The following is a 15,806-nucleotide window of genomic DNA, read 5'->3' as shown; positions in this document are numbered from 1 at the left end:
GTACCATGAAGAAAGCTATTAACAGAATTCCTCTTTACCTAAGAAACTGATCTGAATAATAGGGCAACCTTTGGCTTCCAAACATCTCCTTTTACCTTCCTGCTAATGATCTTTCTCCCCTTTAAATTTTCAAACCCCTCCCTCTTCTTAGTTCATATAAGCATCGTGTTGTCCCACTTTGTAATTTCCATGTCTGTGTGGATTCCCTGTACATATGCTACTAAATTTGATTTTCCCTTGTTAATCGGTCTCATGTCAATGTGATTCTTAGTCCAGCTAGAAGGATTTTGAAGGGCAGAGGAAATTCTTCCTCCCCAACATATGCAAATTTATGTTATCAAGCGTTTAGTGTTCAGAGTTCCACATGTTCTATTTTTAACTGACCAATATATCTTGAAGATCATTCCATATGAGTACACTGATTTAATTTAGTTTTTAACTACACAGAAGTGGTATTTAATGCTGTAATTACCATAGTTTACTTAATTAGTCTCCTATTTATGAATTTTTAGGTTTTTTTTGTCACAAAAATTCTATAATAAGCATCCTTTTACATAGATTTCTGGATTAAAGGGTATGTTGATTTCTTCTCTTTTTCTTACAGATACTGTTGTTTCCTTCAAAGCAGTTACACTGATTTATCCTCCCACAGATAGAGATTTGGTAAGGTATGTGCCTGCTGTTAGTGTCTTCTTTCTATCCTGAATAAATCTTTCTCATAGGTTGTGATTTCTAGAAATGTCTAAAATTAGTTCTTCTAATTTTGTTTGTTTATTTCAGAAACAATAGAGATTCTTTCCTCTCCGTATTTTTTATTTTGTTTTTGAAACCTTTACTCTGCTGACTTTAAGCAAAATCACTGGATAATTATCTGTTATTTTTAAAATTACATAAGCTTATGGGATAAATAAAATGAAAGTAGTGGCTAAGTTGCTTATTATGGACTAACTTGCAAGATATTATAAATTTCGTATTTTCAAACAATCAATGCAAAATTTAGTGATTATAATTAATATATGTATATATTTAGCCTAAAATGTATCCCAAATTAAAGATAACCCTGAACTTGTCATCCTGACTATGCACAAAAGGGTTAATGCAGTAGATCTGAAACTGGTATTTTTTAGAAAAGCCTACTTGAAAGGTCCCCTCTTGACTGGCACTGGGGAACTTGGCAGTTGAGCCATTCAAGAACTGATAACACGGGTTCACTGTGCCTAGACTGCTTATAAAACCATGGTGCTTTATGCTGGACATATGCTTTTTATCTGGGAGTCTGGAAATTTGGTATGTACTAGGCAGCAGGTGCTTACATGATCAAGCACCTTAAAACCTTGGGCATTGTTATGGGTTGAACTGTGTCCATCTAAAATTCATATGTGGAAATCCTGTCAGTACCTCAGAATTGACTGTATTTGGAGAGAGGGTCTTTAAGGAGCTAATTAAATTAAAATGAGGTCATTAAGATGGATCTTAATCTAATACGACTGGTATTTTTATGGGAAGAAGAGATTAGGACATAGACACAGAAGGAAGACCATGTGAAGACATGGGTATGTCTCAGAAAATGAAATTTCTTTAGGGAAGATTTTTGTCTGTCTTCTTCAGTGTACTCTTCAATAACTAGAACACTGCACAGTAATTATTATTAAGTAGGAAAAACTCAATGGTAGGTATTCAATAAATAATACTTCAGTAAATGAGTGAATCATTTATATTTTTTTTCTTGGTCACTGCTTAAATGGACATTGCCAGTGTTTACTTCAGAATATCTCTGTTTTGTTCTTTTTTTAGTCATTGATCTCTGAGCAGTGATCCTTCTAATTGACATGTTCTCTTTTTAGATAGTATTCCACATTTTTAAAAACTCCTGAGTTATTGTTTTCCAACATAATGTTAAGAACATGAGCTATAGAATAGTAAAAATCCATGTCATGGCTGTCATTCCTTTCTTTCCCTCATTCATTATTTCAAGAGTAGGTACATCATTAAATCTTTAGTAATAACTTTGTTGCATACTTTCTTTGACTGAATCAGAATATTTTAATTATGTTTGTTCAGCATTCATACACGGATGGTTATAAAAGCTATCAGTATCTGCAGATTAAACAAAGTACCGGGCTTATTGATGGGTATAAATGTGGCTATTTTGTTAAATGAAGAAGCAAAAACTGTTAGTAACTTGTGAAATTAACTCAGTGGATCAAGGCAATATTTTTAAATATAAAGCAAAAGAGAAAATAATAGAAAATAGTGTGTTTCAGATTTAACAAGAGCATCACTTCATGAAAATTTGTTTTAATTATAGATATAAAATTTACATATTTTGCTTATATAAATATATAAGATATATAATGTGTGTATGATGAATTTAGGGAAGGAGTGTTTGAAAGTGACATGATATAATTGATTATGAGCATTTATATCTCAATAAAAGATTCTAAAAACCCTTCAAAATATTAGAACAGAAATGTTATTAGACATTATTTAAATGAATACTTTTATTTTACAAGTAAGGATAAATGGGATTGGTAAAATGAAATCTTCCAAAATTACAAATTAGATTAGTGGGAGCTTTAAATTATAATTCAAGTCTTCTGTCAATTTTTCATCAAATCATAGAGCTTAAGGCAGCTTTTTGCTGTCTAAGCATGTAACTTTGGATCTGTTCTCATTAGGCTGAAACCGGCATTAAGTTAATTTTTTTCTAATAAACACATTTGTTACAGTAAGTGCAGTCACCATGGAAATGTGGTTGTTCTTTTCAATTTTTTTTTTTAAAGAATAAATATCCATTTAAATAAAGCCTCTAATTGTGGTTATATATCTTTACTTTTGAATCTTTCTGATACTGAATTAAGAGAAATTTGTTTTTTTGTTAACATGGAATAATTTTCACCTTTTGATGTAGTTGGTATTATAAGTATTCAGAATAAGTGCCAATTAAAAATATTACTACTTCCTTATCTTCTTCTGCCAGCTGGTCGTTTATATTAACATGGCAGGGTTATTTCAGGAAGCAGCTTATCAGTTATGCGGCTTTTTTGTTTGTTTGTTTGGATGGTTAGTTCTTTCACCCAATTAGTGAACAGTCTGAGAAATGTTTTATTTTTAGCATTATTTCAAAAGTAATGAAGGTGGGAATAAAAATGACCTTAGAAGACATTCTGTAGAAAAAAAAATCTCTCATTTCTTTTCTCCCTTATTTGAGACTTTCTGTCTGAATTCTACCTTGTCTGATTAGCAGCTCACTCCTGTTATATCATCATTAGTGTTTGTATATGCTTGTCATTGCCTATCTGTTTTTGAATTACTTTGTTTTAGATATGTCTCCTACATACAGAAAACAGTTTTTTTTTTTTGTGGTAGAATTCGAAATCTTCTTTTTAAAAATTTAATAGATTAACCTATTTTTACTTATTAACATGAATAATATGTACATTTTATTTTTTTAAAGATTTTATTTATTTATTTGAGAGAGAGAGAGAGAAACAGCACAAGAGGGGAAGAGGGTCAGAGGGAGAAGCAGACCCCCCGCTGAGCAGGGAGCCTGACGTGGGACTCGATCCCAGGACTCCGGGATCATGACCTGAGCTGAAGGCAGTCGCTTAACCAACTGAGCCACCCAGGCGCCCAATATGTACATTCTAATCAGTCATTTAGTTTGTGCTATATTTACTAAGATTCTTTAGATGACTTTGTCTCTTTTGCTAAACCTTACTAAAGGCCTTTACTGACTTGTAAATATTGCTTCTAAATTTCTTTGATATCTTTACACAAATAGTAACAGTAAAATTATTTTCAATTATGGGCTCACAAGAATGTGCTATTAGTGGGGCGCCTGGGTGGCTTAGTTGTTTAAGCGACTGCCTTCGGCTCAGGTCATGATCCCGGAGTCCTGGGATCAAGTCCCGCATCGGGCTCCCTGCTCAGCGAGGAGCCTGCTTCTCCCTCTGACCCTCCCCCACTCATGTACTCTCTCTCTCTCATTCTCGCTCTCTCAAAATAAATAAATAAATCTTTAAAAAAACAAACAAACAAACAAAAAAAGAATGTGCTATTGGGTATTTTCATTCTGGCCCAGGGAGTACATATTGAAAAGGGAATAATGTCCTTTCAAAATTCTGGCCAAATCTGAGAGACCATCAGAGCCATTGTTTCTTGCTAAGATACTGAAGGTACAGTTTTAAATGAAAAAGAGAAGAAAATTCAGAGAAGGTTTGTCATTTACAGATTGAATATTCCATGTGCCCTCATTTACACAGGTACTTCAAGTATGATCTTATTAGTCTCTGATGGATCTAAATATTGAAAACATGTTTTAGATTGCTCTCATTTTAAATTTATTGTGTTTGCCTTGGGTAACCTTGGTAATCATTGAAACCATTATTTCTGTAGGTACTTAATTATGTAGAAACAATTATGTCTTAAAAAACAGTTCTTACAATGGAAGATTTTAGGGTGTTGGATAATAGCTTATTGAACTTATTTCCTCAGATTTTTTTTCTTTTCTTGTTTAGTAGTAGGAAGAATAAAGCAATTGATTTGCTTAAATTAGCTTTTAATGTTCAGATGCTTGCACCATGTTTTATCAAAAGTGTGCAATTTAAAAACTTCCTTTACATATAATTTCATCTCACAAATGGTTTAGTTTTGTATAAAACGTATTTGCTTTGCAACACAGTGTAGACTTGTAAATATATCTTTATATGATGATTATTGGTATTATAAAAATGATAATTATGTTTATAATTTCTCTGAGTTGGTAATATTGAACAATGTAATTGAAATGTGAAGGAAGTATGTTTTATATTATTTATTTTATTAAATAAAAGTGAACTCTTAGTGATGTACCATTGAATTAAACATTTAGAAGAGAGTTAGTGTCAAATTACTGGCAAAATTTCATGTTACTCTAGCATAGCAATGTTACCATAAATTGAATTATCTAATTCTTTCACATTATTGATTCTTTTCATTCTTTTGTTCTCTCTCCTTTTCCGTCTCCTCCCTCTCCCACTCATTCTCTTTCTTTATTTCTTCCTTTCATTGCTTCATTGTTGTAGAATATCTAGATAGTAGTTTGTGGTTTGTAACTTTGTTAAAATATGCTTGCTAAGAAGATATTTTCCACTAAGTCATTAGACCAAAATGAATGCAAGAGGATACCAACAGTTTTGCATTTCACAAAACTAAGTACATCTTAGTTACATTACTTACATTATTGTCAACCATTTGTAAACTCTCAATGTAAATAGAGCCAATAATGATAATAATAATTGCTGTTGGCATTGTTAATATTTTAACAGCATTGTACTATGTGCTTTACATGGATTAATTCACTGGATCTTTACAAAAGCAGCTAACCTGCTATTCATTTCTTTCCCATAGCAGGGTAGAAGGGGAGGGTGATCCTGGAAGGGAATAGGGCAGGTGATTTAATAAAATCTTACAGGAAACACATTAACAACTGGTTTCCTGAAGATTAAATTGATAGTATTTGCTCAGAAAAGAGTTCTTATGTATGGAATGTTCTGAGCAGGATGTCCTGGTTTAGAGTTGGTTATGGTAAATAGACCTAGTATCTATTTATGTGTCATGGATCCTTGGAAAATGTCACATAAAGTATGTAACTTTCTGGGAGTAAAATGATTTCCACACCCTGAGTGCTGACTGATCTGTGGGGTGACCTGCACATCTTATTTAATTACCTCATCCATTACTCTGATATATATACTAGGGTATATATATATTAAACATAATATTAATATATATTATATTGATACATAGATATATACCGTATATCAGTAAATATATTGATAAATAATCTGTAGGATCATATATTTATAAATAATTTATAGGATGTATATAGCATATAGTATATTATATATTTTATATACTCACATATAACATATATTTTATATATATTATATAATGTATATAGCTTAAAAAGAAAGGACATGAAGGATGGATATGAACAGGATTCAAGACCTGTCCCTGCTTTGCCTGTGCTTCTTAATTGATTGTATTCTTGAAATTATTAGGAAAGCTTTATACTGGATGAGATATCTGAATCATGTAAGTCTGATTTTAAAATGGAATCCTTTGTGTCATCTTAGGATTAGTAACTTACTCAAGTTTACAGATTTAGAAAGTAATTCCTATCTCACTCCAATATTCTTATGTATTAGTATGTTCATAAAAATAATTTACTATGTCACACTAATAAAAAAATCCTAACAGTCTTTCTTACAAGGCAGTCCTTTACTCTACCAACTCTAAATGAACTATGAACTTCAGTTCCCTTATTTATAAATGGAAATAATATTAATAGTGTCTATTTTAAATAATTGTGGTATTAAAAAGATGAAATAGCTATGTGAAGTAGCTGTACAATCATTTATATATAGCCCTCAATAAATGTTATTTTCCTCCTCTTCTCTTTTATATAGTTATTTCCTCTTCCCTCTTTGGAAGCAAGAATTATTGTGAGAACTTGAATATCTAATGCCTCCTGGTGACCCTAAGAGTCAAATGCATATTCAGTTTTCTTGAGCATGTTTTACTTTCCTCATTATTTTTTACTCAAGTAATGCAGTTTTCTGTGAGTTTTATCAAATTTTATCAGAAATTACTTGAAAGACAGTAATTTCATCACTTATTTGAAGACTATTTTACTACTAAGGAGGAAACTTTTTTTTTTTAAAGATTTTATTCATTTATTTGACAGAGAGAGAGAGAGAACAAGTAGGCAGAGAGGCAGGCAGAGGGAGAGGGAGAAGCAGGCTTCCTGCTGAACAGGGAGCCTGATGCGGGGCTCGATCCCAGGACCCCGGGATCATGACCTGAGCCGAAGGCAGCGGCTTAACCGACTGAGCCACCCAGGTGCTCCAAGGAGGAAACTCTTTACCAGAGAATATCTGGTTGTCAAAAGATATTCAGATAGTATACTTAAATTCCTACTTCATTTGCAGCTAGTCATAAATAAGGACACTTTTTGACCTTTATTAATTGACGTTGTTCTGACATTACACATGCTAACATTGCAAAGTCTTAATATCTATAGCTATTATGCTTTATAAAATATATTTCAAAACCAAAACTATTGAAAATAACTATTCCTATAAACTATAAAGTGCAAGGATTTAAAAAAACAATCTTTCTTGTGGCGAGTAATTTAAGTTTGTTAACTACCTGGTGCAGTTTGCAAAGATAGATTGATAAAGGAAACCAATTCACTTTTTTTAAAAGGATTTTATTTATTTATTTCATAGAGAGAGAGCACAAGCAGGGGGAGCGGCAGGCAGAGGGAGAAGCAGGCTCCCCGTTGAGCAAGGAGCCCTATGTGGGGCTGAATCCCAGGACCCTGGGATCATGACCTGAGCCAAAGGCAGACTCCCGACTGAGCCACCCAGGCACCACCCCCAACTCACTTTTATAAGTAGGAAGATTGTTGCATTATTAAATGTAGCCACTAATGAAAGCTGAAGTTGGCATATAGAATATAGAGAATATTCTTTCCCTGCTAACATTAATACATTGTTGTTATATCTCTTTAAGTTATTTTGAAGTATTTAATAGTCTATCAATAAGTTATCCTGTTGTCTTTTTTTAATAAAAAATACGTGAATGTGGCAGTAAAGTTAGAAAACTTTAATATGTGAAATATCACAGTGGTTTCTCAGTAGGCAATACTGAGCCACTAAAATCTTATGGGAGTAAGGGGTTTAATAAAAGGAATTAGAGCTTACCCAAAAGCAGGAAGAGCTAGTATGAACATCTGGAATGCTCCAGATCAGTGAAACAATAACTAACAACTTCAGCGTAAAGAACTGGAGCATGAAGAAAAGCTAGTATTCAAAGGGAAGCCCAATAATGAGATATGTTTAGCCAAAAGATGGAGAAATGGAGAGGCATTTCATGGAGAGTTTTGCAAAGTCTGCCACAATGGGACAGTGTGAGCCTGTAAAGTCATCTGCAGAGTCACTCTGATTAAAGCACCATGACTGATCTCTGAAAATAATGGCTTTTGCTTCACTTCTGCCTTTCATAGCTCACACAGATTACTTTCATTGCAAATTCTAACCTAGAGCCACATAGAGATTCCAGAAATAGTAATTCTTATCCTTACCAAAATTTATGAGAGACAAGTACTAAAAGATAATCTAGCACAGTTATGTTTTCTTTATATTTGATCAAATAAGCATTTTGCCTTATTTCTAGGAAAAATGATGCAGTATGTACTTAAAATGAAATATTACTTATATTTCATTTCAAATAATAAGTGATCAGAACTTTAATATGGCACTATGTTTGTTCCTTCCCAGATTTTCTTTCTGTATTTGTATTTGTATCTTGGGTACAAAAGTCAGTCCAAGTTGCAATCTTTCTTTGAGTATGAATAAGGTAATCTTAAAATTATAAGATGTAAAATTAGAAAAAAATGTTTTCTTAGTTAAATGTTGAGCATCACATATTACCATCAATTTGCATTTCACATTTTTGATACTTGTTTTCAAAAGTATTGTAACAGCTTCTTTAACTTATTAAAATAACTAGAAGATTTCTGCTGGCTTAGTGCTGTCAATCTTTGCTGAGCTACAAATTGCAGTGAAGCTGACCAAACTGTGCATGAGCTGGGGCTTGATTTCTTGTTGTTCATTTAATGTTTTCTATTTAAGCATACTCTATATCTAGTAAAATGCACAAATATTAGGCATATGTCTCTGAGTTTTACAAAATGAACTCACCTGTATAACTGTCACCTAGATCAAGATGTAGAATGTTATCAGCCTATGGGAAGACTGTCAGTGATGTCTCCAAACAAAATATTCTGACATCTGTCACTTTGATGAAATTTGAATGTTTTGTATATTACATAAATGGAGTGTAACAGTATGTATCATTTGTGCTTGGCTTATTTTATTCAATATTATGTTTGTAAGATTAATCCTTGTTGCTGCCTATACGAGTAGTTCATTGAATGGTATTTCACTGTATGGATATAGCAAACGGTATTTTTCTATTTTATTATTGATGAGCATTTGGGTTCTTTCCAGTTTAGAGATATTACAAATAATGATGCTATAAAAGTTATGGTACATGCTCTGTGATGCACATACATATTTCTGGTATGGAATCGATGAGCGGTAGCATGAATATTTTCAGCTTTAGGGAATACTGCAAACTATTTTCCAAGGTGGATTTGTAATTTGCACTCCCACCAGTAGCATAAAAAGTTCTAGTTCCTGACATCCTCACCCAAAATTGGTATAATCAGTTTTTCTGTTTTAGCCTTCTGGTAGACATGTAGTGATATCTAATTTTCATTTTTCTGATGATTAATGATGTTGCACATTTTTTTATTATTCTGTTATGTTAATCACCATACATTACATCATTAGTTTCTGATGTAGTGTTCCATGATTCACTGTTTGCGTATAACACCCAGTGCTCCATGCAGAACGTGCCCTCTTTAATACCCATCATCAGGCTAACCCATCCTGCCACCCCCCTCCCCTCTAGAGCCCTCAGTTTGTTTTTCAGAGTCCATCGTCTCTCATGGTTTGTCTCCCCCTCCGATTTCCCCCCCTTCATTCTTCCCCTCCTGCTATCTTCTTCTTCTTCTTTTTTTTTTTTTTAACATGTAATGTATTATTTGTTTCAGAGGTACATATCTGTGATTCAACAGTCTTGCACAATTTGCAGCACTCACCATAGCACATACCCTCCCCAATGTCTATCACCCAGCCGCCCCATCCTTCCCACCCCCCTCCACTCCAGCAACCCTCAGTTTTTTTTCCTGATATTAAGAATTCCTCACATCAGTGAGGTCATATGATACATGTCTTTCTCTGATTGACTTATTTCACTCAGCATAACACTCTCCAGTTCCATCCATGTCGTTGCAAATGGCAAGATCTCATTCCTTTTGATGGCTGCGTAATATTCTATTGTATATATATACCACATCTTCTTTATCCATTCATCTATTGATGGACATCTTGGCTCTTTCCACAGTTTGGCTATTGTGAACATTACTGCTATAAACATCGGGGTGCACGTACCCCTTCAGATCTCTACATTTGTATCTTTGGGGTAAATACCCAGTAGTGCAATTGCTGGATCGTATGGTAGCTCTATTTTCAACTTTTTAAAGAACCTCCATACTGTTTTCCAGAATGGCTGCACCAGCTTGCATTCCCAGCCATCTGGCCCTGGGCTTTTGTTTGTTGGGAGATTTTTGATGACTGCTTCAATTTCCTTAGTGGTTATAGGTCTGTTCAGGTTTTCTATTTCTTCCTGGTTCAGTTTTGGTAGTTGATACATCTCTAGGAATGCATCCATTTCTTCCAGATTATCTAATTTGCTGGCATAGAGTTGCTCATAATATGTTCTTATAATTGTTTGGATTTCTTTGGTGTTGGTTGTGATCTCTCCTCTTTCATTCATGATTTTGTTGATTTGGGTCATTTTTCTTTTTGATAAGTCTGGCCAGGGGTTTATCAATCTTGTTAATTCTTTCAAAGAACCAGCTCCTCATTCATTGAGCTGTTCTACTGTTCTTTTAGTTTCTATTTCATTGATTTCTGCTCTGATCTTTATTATTTCTCTTCTCCTGCTGGGTTTAGGCTTTATTTGCTGTTCTTTCTCCAGCTCCGTTAGGTGTAGGGTTAGGTTGTGTATTTGAGACCTTTCTTGTTTCTTGAGAAAGGCTTGTATTGCTATATACTTTCCTCTTAGGACTGCCTTTGCTGTATCCCAAAGATTTTGAACAGTTGTGTTTTCATTTTTATTTGTTTCCATGAATTTTTAAAATTCTTCTTTAATATCCTGGTTGACCCATTCATTCTTCAGTAGGATGCTCTTTAGCCCCCATGTATTTGAGTCTTTCCAACTTTCCCCTTGTGACTGAGTTCTAGTTTCAAAGCATTGTGGTCTGAAAATAGGCAGGGAATGATCCCAATCTTTTGGTACCGGTTGAGACCTGATTTGTGACTTAGGATGTGATCTACTCTGGAGAATGTTCCATGGGCCTTAGAGAAGAATGTGTAGTCTGTTGCTTTGGGATGGAATGTTCTGACTGTATCTGTGACGTCCATTTGGTCCAGTGTGTCATTTAAAGTCTTTATTTCCTTGTTGATCTTTTGCTTAGATGATCTGTCCATTTCAGTGAGGGGGGTGTTAAAGTCCCCCACCATTATTGTATTGTTGTTGATGTGTTTCTTTGCTTTTGTTATTAATTGCCTTATATAATTGGCTTCTCCCATGTTAGGGGCATAGATATTTACAATTGTTAGATCTTCTTGTTGGATAGACCCTTTAAGTATGATACAGTGTCCTTCCTCATCTCTTATAGTCTTTGGTTTAAAATCTAATTTGTCTGATATAAGGATTGCCACCCCAGCTTTCTTTTGGTGTCCATTAGCATGGTTTGCTTGGAAACATGGAAAATAGTTTTCCAGCCCTTCACTTTCAGTCTGGGGGTGTCTTTGGGTCTAAAATGAGTCTCTTGCAGACAGCATATCGATGGGTCTTGTTTTTTATCCAATCTGATAGCCTGTGTCTTTTGATTGGGGCATTTAGCCCATTTACATTCAGGGTAACTATCGAAAGATATGAATTTAGTGCCACTGTATTGCCTGTAAGATGACTGTTACTGTATTGTCTGTGTTCCTTTCTGGTCTATGTTGCTTTTAGGCTCTCTCTTTGCTTAGAGGACCCCTTTCAATATTTCTTGTAGGGCTGGTTTCATGTTTGCAAATTCCTTTAGTTTTTGTTTGTCCTGGAAACTTTTTATCTCTCCTTCTATTTTCAGTGACAGCCTAGCTGGATCTAGTATTCTTGGCTGCATATATCATGCCAATCCTTTCTGGCCTGCCAGGTCTCTGTGGATAGGATAAGTTCTCTGCTATAATTTGCTCCAATATACCTTCTGCCCCTCTCTCTCTTTCTTCTTCTTCTTCTGGGATCCCAATTATTCTAATGTTGTTTCGTCTTATGGTATCGCTTCTCTCTCGAATTCTGCCCTTGTGATCCATTAGTTGTTTATCTCTCTTTCTCTCAGCTTCTTTATTTTCCATCATTTGGTCTTCTATATCACTAATTCTCTCTTCTGCTTCATTTATCCTAGCAGTTAGAGCCTCCATTTTTGATTGTACCTCATTAATAGCCTTTTTGATTTTGACTTGGTTAGATTTTAGTTCTTTTATTTCTCCAGAAAGGGTTTCTCTAATAACTATATATATATATATATATATATATATACCAAAAATAAGGGTAACTACTATGAAGGGATAGAGTATGACTCTAAAAATGAAAAATAAAAAATATTTTTTGGGATAGGGATTGATAAGATGTTGGCTGAAAAAGGGAAAAAGAAAAATTAAAAAAAAAAAGACAGTTAAAAAAAAATTTAACTTTTGAAAGACTAAAGAATCATGGTAAAAAAGCCATGAATTCTATGTGCACTATTCCCCTAGTGCTGGAGTTCTGCCGTTCTCATTATCAGTAAACTTGGTCTTGGCTGGCTGTTCTTGCTAATCTTCTGGGGGAGGGGCCTGTTGCCGTCGTTCCCAAATGTCTTTGCCAGAGGTGGAATTGCCCCACCCTTGCTGGTTCTGGGCTAAGTAATCTGCTGGGGTTTGCTCTTGGGAGCTTTTGTTCCCTGCAAACCTTCCGTACAGCTTTGGAGGACGAGAGTGAAAATGGTGGCCTCCCAATCTCTGCCCTGGAGGAGCTGAGAACTCGGGGCCTCACTCCTCAGTGAGTCCCCAGAGAAAAGCAGTTGGTCACTCCCGTCTCCCTGGTCTCCGGCCGCACTGTGTGCTCACCCAGACTGTGACCAAGTGTTTCTATCTCTGGCATTCAACCCTGTGTGGAGTCTCCAAACCCAGCAGATCCCTGTGGTGCACTCCCACGCCGCTTCTCCCAGGGGAGGAAATGGAGTCTCCCTGGATCTGCCACTTGTTTGGTCCCTGCTGGAGGAGCAGTGGCCCGACTGCGCTGCGGATCATGGTTTATGGCAACCCAGAGCTGAGAGCCCACTCCTTGGCTCTGTCTCTGCTGCTGGCTTCCCTGCTCTGATACCTAGGAGCTCTGCCACACTCAAGCACCCCCAGTCTTTCTGTGACCCCGAGGGTCCTGAGACCACACTGTCCTAGCGCGGGTTCCACCCACAGCTTAGCCACTGGAGCAACGTCCCTCAGTGGAGCAGACTTCTAGAAGTTCCGATTTTGTGCTCTGCTGCTCTTTTACTTGCCAGAAGTGGCCGACGGAGGCCCCCTCCCCCACCATCTATCCTTCAGAATATCGCCTCTGATTCACTTCTCCGCACGTCCTACCTTCCAGAAAGTGGTTGCTTTTCTGTTAAGAGAGTTGTTGCTATTCTTTTCTTCTATCTCCTGTTGAGTTTGTAGGTGTTCAGAATGGTTTGATCCTTATCCAGCTGAATTCCTGGGACCAGACAAAATCCAGGTCTCCTACTCCTTTGCCATTTTGCTCCCTGATGTTGCACATTTTTTTCACATGCTCTTGGCCATTTGTGTATACTCTTTTGTGAGGAGTTTGTTCAGGTTTTTTGACTTTTTACTGGGATATCTGCCTTTTAATTATTGATTTGTAGGAGTTCTCTGTGTAACTGGATATGGTCTTGTTTTCATGTATTGCAAATATCTTCTGACAGTTGTAGCCTGATTTCACTCTCTCATGGTGTCTTTTGATATATAGAGTCTCTTGGTTTTTGACATTCAATTTATCCATCTTTCCTTTAATACTTTGCTTCTTATATACTTATTCAGAGATTTGTTGCCTCTCCTAGGGTCTTGGAGATATTTGCCTATGTTAGCTTCTAAACACTTTATTATTTTAACTTTCAAATTTATCTCTATAATCTACCTGGAATTGATGTTTGTGTGTGGTAGGAGTGAAAACTTGTATTTTTTTCATATAGATTCCAACTGATCCAACACGGTTTATTGAAAAGATCACCTTTTCTTGGGGCACCTGGGTGGCTCAGTCATTGAGTGTCTGCCTTCGGCTCAGGTCATGATCCCAGGGTCCTGGGATCGAGCCCCGCATCAGGCTCCCTGCTCCACAGGAAGCCTGCTTCTCCCTCTCCCACTCCTCCTGCTTGTGTCCCTCTCTCGCTGTGTCTCTCTCTGTCAAATAAATAAATATAATCTTTAAAAAAAAAAAAGAAAAGATCACCTTTTCTCATTTCAGTGCAGAGGCACTTTGGCATAAATCAGGTGAGAAAACATGAATCCATGTGTTGTTTGTCTGTTTCATTGAGCTATTTGTCTATCCTTGCACCTTTACCACACACTCTTAATTACTGTAGACTTATCTGATATTGTACAACTTCCAGATGCGTTTTTCTTCTTCAAAATAATCCTAGATATATTAGCTCTTTGCATTTATATATAAATTTTAGAGTTAGCTTTTACATTTCTACAAAAATAAAAAATGTACTGTAATTTTGATTGGAATTGCATTGAAGCTGTAGATCAAGTTGAAGAAAATAGATATCTTATTGTATTCAGTCTTCCACTCCAATAATAGCTTTCCATTTAAGGATATTTAGAAGTATTTCTCTCCACTTACTAAGTTTCTTTTTCATTTCTCTGATGTTATTTATACTTTTCAAATTTTGTAATAATCTCAACCTTAAAAGAAATTCCAGGTTCCCCAATTATTTCCAATATTCCCCATTTTACGTTTTTTCTCTCTTTCTCTCTCTTTCCACACACACCTATAAGTTTCCATACATACACCCCTATTAGATTTTTCTCATTCAATTGATAGTAATTTGAAAGCATGATGTACCATTATTGCTAAATACTTAAGTGTATAATTACTAAGAGCAAGGACATTCTCTGTATAAATGTAGTACAGTAATCAAAATCAGAAATTTAATACTAATATTACCTTCTTATCCAGATATCTCATTCAAATTTTACCAATTGTCCAAAGATACCCATTATGACAAAACAAACAAACAAACAAATTAATTCTAATCCAGGACCCAGGATCTGGGATCATGTGTTAAAGAAGTCATGTCTACTTAGACTCCCTCAATATAGAACAATTCCATAGTTGTTACTTATCTTTTGAGCTCTTGATATAATTTTAGGCTGAAGTCAGTTATTTTGTAGAATTTTCCTCATCTTGTTTTTATATAATATTTTCTTGTGGCTAGAATCAGGTTAAGCACATTTGACTACACTACCACAGATGCTGTACTGTATTGTTCTCAGTGTATCTTATCAGGAGATGATGAAGTTAATTTGTCCCACTACTTGTGCTGTTAACTTAGTTAACTGGTCAAGGTAGTATTTTCAGTTTTCTCTGGTAAAAAGCTGCTATTGTTAGGAATGTTGAAGTGTGAGCTCTCATAACATGCTACCACAATATATATGACTTCCTAGGTCACACTTAAATAGTGAGGATTCTGCCTTTCTTATGAGGTTTGTATACTTCTTGGATTACTGTTCTTCCTGGGTGGTCCAGAGACTCTAGAAAAAAAAAAAAGACTAGGAATTTGACTAATAAGTATTTTCAGTATATACTTTAATATTGTATTTGAGATTCAAAAGTTTGACATAAATGATGGAAAAGTAAACTTAGCATATGCTGTAAAACTCAGGTGACCAGGACTTTGTTTAATCAGTAATTATTTATTGAGATTCTGATGTTTTCAGACCTTGCTAAATAGTCTACATATAACGAATACTAAGGCACATTCTCTATTTTCAAGGAGCTTATTTTCAAGAGGTGAGTGAGACATTTTAGCTAGGCACTTAAAA

The 15,806-nt window shown here is 35.3% G+C and overlaps 1 long non-coding RNA gene across 1 annotated transcript in view; it reads left to right on the top strand.

The window, feature by feature from the left end:
* The window catches only part of LOC129045622 (uncharacterized), a 72,369-nt gene that overhangs the window by 35,921 nt on the left and 20,642 nt on the right, over positions 1–15,806 (top strand). The window contains exon 3 of the long non-coding RNA XR_008505595.2: positions 605–668. This is a non-coding gene — a long non-coding RNA (uncharacterized LOC129045622). The remainder of the gene's footprint in view (positions 1–604; positions 669–15,806) is intronic.

This window comes from Mirounga angustirostris, unplaced genomic scaffold (assembly GCF_029215605.1).
Source record: "Mirounga angustirostris isolate CCGP_5_RB_7025 unplaced genomic scaffold, mMirAng1.0.hap1 SCAF_3, whole genome shotgun sequence".
NCBI classification, from domain to species: Eukaryota; Metazoa; Chordata; class Mammalia; order Carnivora; family Phocidae; genus Mirounga; species Mirounga angustirostris.
This window is presented reverse-complemented; position numbering and strand designations above follow the sequence as displayed.